The sequence below is a fragment of the Galeopterus variegatus genome, unplaced genomic scaffold (assembly GCF_000696425.1).
Source record: "Galeopterus variegatus unplaced genomic scaffold, G_variegatus-3.0.2 Scaffold1178, whole genome shotgun sequence".
NCBI classification, from domain to species: Eukaryota; Metazoa; Chordata; class Mammalia; order Dermoptera; family Cynocephalidae; genus Galeopterus; species Galeopterus variegatus.
The window spans coordinates 294,767-302,244 of NW_007727289.1; positions in this window are offsets into that span (position 1 = coordinate 294,767).

Genomic DNA, 7,478 nt, shown 5'->3' on the forward strand with positions numbered 1-7,478 from the left:
GGGCCGGCCCAAAAACAGAAGAACTTTTAAAAACACATAATTACAATACCATCATAAAATTTAAAATAATTAACAATAAATCCCTAATATCATCAAACATGTAGTCAGTTTTCAAATATCCAGTTGTCTCATAAATATCATAAATTTTACTTTTTTATACTTTGGTACTTTGAATCAGGATCCAAGTAAGATCCAGATATTGCAATCTGTTGATATATCTCTGAAGTCTCTTTTAATCTATAGGTTCATCCCTCCATGTATTTTTTCCCTTGCAATGTATTTGATGAAGAAACTGTGGCCTCTGTTAATTGATCTCAATCTTCTTTCAGTCTTTTTCAGAGCACTTGAGAAAACCACAAAGCTTCTCTCTATTCTAAAATAATGGAAAGACTCACTGAACAAAGAAACGCTTTTACACATTTCCAATCCCAATTAACTCCATCTCTGCTCTGTAAATAGGGGTGAGCCTTATCCACCACCGAATCCCCAGGGTCTAGCATGTGACACTGTATATGCATTTGTGGAAAGAAGATAGGAGGGAAGGAAGAGAGGTTATTAGGAAAAAAGTCAAAGGGGAAAGCAGATAAAATTTGGTTGACACTACATTTCTCTAAGAAAGTAGAACTGAACGTCTTCATTTGGGACACCCTCTCCTTTGAAGAGCATATGAAATCTCAATTTTTAAAGGCCCCTCGTGATCTAGGCCCCCACCTCTCTTGCCAGGCTCTCCACTCACACTCTTAAAACCTTGGTAGCATCTTTCAGTGAAGAAGCAGATGAAGCAAACTAAACCAGAACTAACTTCTTTAAATTATAAAAGTAATTCATGTCTATGAGGAAAAATCTAAAGTTTCAAGAAAAAGTAAAAAGTAAGCATTTCCTTTACTAGAAGTAACCATACGTATCTCCCTGCCTCAAATATGGTTCCAGCCACTGGCTTGGAGAGGTGAAGTGAAATACCAGAAAGTTTGTTTGTTTTTATTCTTTTCATATCTATTGGTGATAGAAGTATAGCCATTCTTACATAGTCTTTGCAAAACTGTCTGTATATATGTATGCATGTGGATGTGTGTGCGCATTATATATACTGAATAATATAGCATATTACAATTTCTAACTAGATGTAACAATGTTATACATACTGTCATGCACCTTGCTTCCTTTATTATTATTGATTGATTAATATATCTTGGGCATTAGTTTCATTTCTTTTAACTGCTATATGTAATTTAATATTGGAAAGATGTGCCATAATTTATGTAACTAGTTTTCTATTGATATTTAGTTGGATTTCAGTTATTGCTATTACAAGCAATGCTGGAATGGACCTTGTAGACCACTGTAGGGGCTTTTACTCTAACTGAGGTGGGCAAGTTTAGAATATAAGAGGAACATGATCTGACTTACAGTTTAACAAGGTCACTTGGGGTGTTTATACTCCCTTTTGAGTATCTTCGTCAGCACTGGTTCTTATTTAAATTTATCAACTTGTAGGAAGAAAAAAAGGTATCTCACTATGACTTAGTCATCATTCTTTTGTAAAATCAGATTTGGCATAGTGAGTTTTATGTAGTGAGTTGTTCCTCATTTACTTAGAAGGGGGCTGTGGATCGTATCCGTACTGTGTGGATTTCTGCTCAGCCACACTGAAGTCTTCTGATAACACCTGTCTGACCTTTTCTTTAGACCCCCAGCTCCTCTGGATGGATAACTGACTGTGGGGCTGAAACCCTGTCTCTGAGTTACACTCAACCTGAAGTGCCACCACGTGCATTTCCCTGCTTTGGGTATGGTTCCAGCCACTGGCTTGGAGAGATGCAGTGTCATGGGATGTTTTGGGGCTTATTTTGTTCATTTCCACCAGTTACAACTGTACAGCCATTTTTAAAATCCTATAAGCAATATAATATAAACAAATAAGCAATATAAACAAGTAGTCTTAGAATGTGACATTGTACCATGTATGAAAAATCAAAGTGCTTTTCCATAGATTTCTCACTGTAACTCTTACAGCAATCCAGCAAGGAAACTTGTCTTTCCTGGTTTTATAAATGAGGAACCTGGGGTTTCCCTGTGGCTCACTTGGGAGAGTGTGGTGCTGACAACACCAAGTCAAGGGTTAAGATCCCCTTACTGGTCATCTTTTAAAAAATAAAGAAAGAAAGAAATGAGGAACTTGATGATGAGAGACCTCAGGAGACTTGCTGCTGGTCAGACTTGTTACTTTATTAGAGGTTGCAAAGTAGTACCTGTAGGTTAAATTCAGACCCCTTAATACTTTTAAATTGACATTGGAATACCTATTAGTGGATCATTCTCTGTCCAGATACAGCCCTCAGCACTCTCCACTTACTTTGAATAGAGACACTGTAATTTATTTTTATCCACCTAGGCCCTCAAGTTATTTTAATGTGCAACCCCAACCTGCCAAATCTTGTCCACTTTCCATTGTGCGACTGTAGTGTTGGTATCAACTCCAGATGTAGGCCCAGAAATAAACCAGCCTCAGCCACAACCCTCCACATCAGATGAAAAGCCTCATTCCCCTTTCCTTCTGTTCTAATAGAAGATAGGAAAGGCCTTGACCTTAGAGGGCAAGGAAAGGCCTCCTTGTCCTGCCAAGCTTCTAAGCTCTGACTTCCTCAGCCCCTGATGTTGATATTATTGTAATGGTCAGAGCAAGGTCTGCGCTACCTGTCCTGTTCTGGGGGAGGGTATAAATTGAGGCAACTTTGTAGAACAAAGCAGATCAGCTTACCCTCCTCAGAGGTGGGAGTTTTTCTCTAGCCACTTGCTTTCTGAAAAGCCAGGAGCCTTTTGAATGGCCATTCCTCCCTCCACCCATGTGTAGCCCAGGTGACCCATCTCTGAGCCTCTTCTTCACTGGGATATACATTTTCAGTCCATTAACAAATATATTTGTTTATCATTTACTGAGTGCCAGGCATTCTGGGTTCTAGGGATTCAGCAGTGAATGAGACAAGCAAGGTCCCTGTTCTTTTGGAGCTCACCTGCTAGTAAGAGATACACACATAAATCAGGAGATGGCACTCATATATACACAGTAGGGTGTCGTAACAATAGAGTGCATGGGGACCTGCTGCCCGCTCTAATCCACTCAATGATCTCCAAAAGTAGAATGTCAACAACAATTCCAAGCACTGTTAATATGTTTTACATTTGAGTTTATTTAATGCTCACAACAATCCTCTCAAGCAGGTACTTGTTGAGTATACTGACATTTATAAAGCAAATGTATTTCACAGGGCCTAGTTTCCAAAGCCCTGTAGTTTCAGTTTTAACCTAACTTTTAAAAATTACATATAGAAATGTTAAGCTTGCAAAAGACAGGAAACTTTCCCTAGGCTAAAGTCTCTGTTGTGGATACAGAATTGTAACACAGCAAAGTCGCTGGCTCTCAGGGATAGACGTCCTTGGAGCAGATTAACCTACTGATTGATATGTTAAAAAAGTTGCTTTATTGTTAGGTAAAAATACAGAGGAAACTGCTGTAGGAAAACACAGTATTTGCTAAGAACAAGCTTTTGTTGGTGGATAGACTTAACCTTTTGCAAATTGCATTATGGAGGGCCAGCCCCGTGGCTTATTTGGCAGAGTGCAGTGCTGATAGCGCCAAGGCTGCGGGTTTGGATCCTATATAGGGATGGCTGGTGTGCTTACTGGCTGAGCGTGGTGCAGACAACACCAAGCCAGGGGTTATGATCCCCTTACCAGTCACACACACACAAAATAAAATAAAATAAAATAAAATTGCATTAGGGAATGTCACTTTGTTATTTCACTGATGTTACCAGCTTCAATAGAAGCTGGTTAAACTATACTTTTTTTTTTTTAAAAGATGACCGGTAAGGGGATCTCAACCCTTGGCTTGGTGTTGTCAGCACCACGCTCAGCCAGTGAGCAAACCGGCCATCCCTATATAGAATCTGAACCTGTGGCCTTGGTGTTATCAGCACCGCACTCTACCGAGTGAGCCACGGGCTGGCCTTGGTTAAACTATACTTAACCATAACTCCACCTATGTTCTTTCTCTGTAACTTTCTGGCCTGGAGAGTAAATACTGAGAAAGAACCCCAGTTGGGTGTTAATTTCCCAAGGAGGAATGCCTCTCTCTTGAGGGTTGCAGGAAATTAATCCCTTCAGGGTGTCTCTCTGCTCAGAAGAAATGGGCTTTGAGTAATCCTTTTGCATCTCCATCACCCCATGAGAGGAAAAGCAATAGGTACTGTCATTATTATCCTGATCTTACAGGATGAGAGGTTTACAGCCACTGAGAAGTTGAATAACTTGTCCAAACTCACATAGCTAGTACAGATGATACTTCCACTCTTGGTTGAACAGTAAACTTTTCTATGGCCTATTGAATTTCAAAATGTACCACAACCTCAAGAGAATAAGACAGAAGGAACTAGATTCAACCCCAGCAGGTAGAATTTAGGTTAGACCACTAGGAATAACGCCTTGGCAACATGAATATAGGAGAGAAAGGAATTCCTTCTCTGGGAATTTGCTTCTCTCCTGAATTTTCTATATTGCGTAAATAATATTGTAAAATAGAGGAATTATTCCAAAAAAATCACTTGTGAATTCACTCTGTGTTCCTTTTTCCATCTCTCTGTGCCAGATTGAGACTGTTAGACAGTTGACATGAGGAGGGAAGGAACTAGATCTGGTTCTGCCTGCAGCAGCATAAAGGCAAGGATGTGTAACTAGGAGATCTCAGTCCGCTTCCCCAGGATTCCAACATCTAGAGTGACCCCAGGACACCCAGAGATGAAGTTAGCTCTTCCCCAGGGGTGGGCATGCTGTGGACTTCAGTAGAAGGAGCTGGTTACCTTCTTATGGTTCCAGGCCGTTCAGAGTGAAGTGGGGCAGAGGTGAAGCTGTGAGGGATTACCTGCAATTTCAGATAAAAGTAACCTAAAGCAGCATGTCATCCATGTGCCATGGAAGAAACAAGGAAGGGAGAAGGGGGCGATCAGTAAATATCAGGCAGAGTTAGCTGAATGATTGAAGTGGCTTCCATGTCAGTGGGTAGAGTCATGAGACCCCCACGGCTTTACCCCACTCCCATTTCAATCAGTTCCACATCATGGACTGGAGGCACAGGAAGCTCAGGAGGTCAGCTCCTAGCCTGCTCTGGGAGATCCACTAGTGCCCTCTCCCCCAAAGATTTCCTTAAGGCCTAATAAAGTATATTTCATGCATGAAATGCTTTAAAGTTTGCAGAGTATTTTCTCCACAGTCCCTCATTTTTTACTGATTCTCACATCTACCCTACAGATGGGTAGGACAGGTATTATTATTCCCACATTTACATTTAGAATCACACAGTAGCAAGTGGAGCCTGGTGCTAACAGAGGTCTTCTGATCTCTTAAGCCCCAAGCACTTTCTCTTGGTTTCCTTAGAGTGCCTTCTGAATCTTTCCAAATCTTTTCACTGCCTAAGCATGGAAACCCTGGACCACCTTTCATTCTCATTGCTTAGAAAGAAGTTGGAGAAATTCCCCAAGCTCCCCATTGACTCTGAGGGCCCACGAAAAGCCCATCTGTGTCCCTGGTGGAAGGTCTGCCCCCCTCAGGCTTGGTCAGAGGCACTGGGACCCAGAACTTGTACAATGCCCTGCTAAGCTTCTTAGAGGAGGCGGGTATTAACCAGGATCAGATATTCTTCCCTGAGATGCCCTTCACACCTGACCCTGCCTTCAATTAGGATTCCATAGGGGAGCTGGGGGCAGGAGAATGGGGTATTTCCTGCCGTCCAGCTTCAGATCCACTCTTTGAGACCCTGGATTCTGACAAGTTTCCAGACCTGAGAAGACACCCCGATGTCGAGGTTTGAAGGTAAATGATGTGGTTAGGTAGGAGGGATCAGTTGCGGAGCTGGCTCGGCTCTGTTACATAACCACAGAGAGACTCTCCAAAGTTTCTGTAGGACATACAAGTGGACTTGCTACAAAATGCTGAGTTCATGACAAGGGACAGGGTGGCTGCAGGGAGAAAATGGGAAGAAAATTATAGAAATTAAGGACAAAGAAGGAAATTCAGTGATTTCTACTTCTTTTGCTTGTCTCTCTTTTGCTTTTTAAGACAATGATATCTGCATCTCTAATTGGTGAGCTGTGCTGGAAAGACTGGAGAATTAGGAGGGTTATCTGCTTGGCTACTCACTAGCCGTGTGAAGTTAAGCAGGCCACATCTCCTCTCTGGACCTCAGGGTCTTCACGTCTCACTTGAGGCGTGGTACTAGGCAGCGTCCGTGGGCTACTCGGCTCATGTGCATAACCATATCATATGCAAAACCAGTAACTTCTAGTGATTGCTTTGTGATAATCTGTGGGCCATGATTAGAAATTTAGTAAATATTTACTTGCGCTGTGCCTTAATGCCTTTCTTTGTAAAAGGAGGTTTCTTTTATGTTCTTCCCTCCTGCATCCTTGTGTAAAACTAATCCCTGTGTAGCACTTGATTCTCTCCAATGCTTTTCACAGACTGTGTGTTTTCACTCTCTCAACATTCCTGTGACATAGGTGTTATTATTATTTATATAGGTATTATTAATTACTTAATTAAATTTAAATTTAAAATATTATAACATGCATATAATAAAAAAGGTCAAACTAATAGTATATTCAGTGAAAAGTAAGTCTCCCTCTGACCTCTGATCTCAGTTTCCCTTCCCCAGATGCCCTTCCAGAGATCATCTTTGTGCAGTCAATACATATGTTATCAAGCCCATCTCACAGGTGAGGCACCAAGGCTCGGCCTGTCCAGGATGACACAGCTGGTAAGCAGCAGAGCCGGGAACCCAGGCCTTTGACTCCATTCCCCGTGTTCCTCTCACCACACCACACTGTCTGGGAAGCTCCATAACATTAACTTTTAAGCTTTGTCCTCCCTGGATGATATGATGGAATCATTTTAAGTCAGTACACACACACACACACACACACACACACACACACACACACACACATTTGGAACCTTCATGTCCCTGGAAATGCCCTCCACTGCTGCCTCTTTTTGTCTACAGCTTCAAATCATGTCTCCCTGCCTCCTTCCTGCCTTTGATAAGGTGAGATCTGTGGCCTGAGCAGCAACTACGGATGACTGAGCTCCCAGTACCATAGGCTTGAACCTGAAGAGTTCTGGCTGACCTTTTGCAGGGAGCCCAGGGAGGACTGGTGGACTCACAGAGCAGCCAGGACCCCGCTCAGGAACCTAAGCTGTAGGTGCGCCTGCACAGCACGGAGGATGCCTAGGCACTCGTTCTCCCAGGAGTGTGCATTACTGCAGGGAGCCCAGGGAGGACTGGTGGACTCACAGAGCAGCCAGGACCCCGCTCAGGAACCTGAGCTGTAGGTGCACCTGCACAGCACGGAGGATGCCTAGGCACTCGTTCTCCCAGGAGTGTGCATTACCCGCTGGAGCAGGGGGCAGGGCAGGTTTGCTCCTGC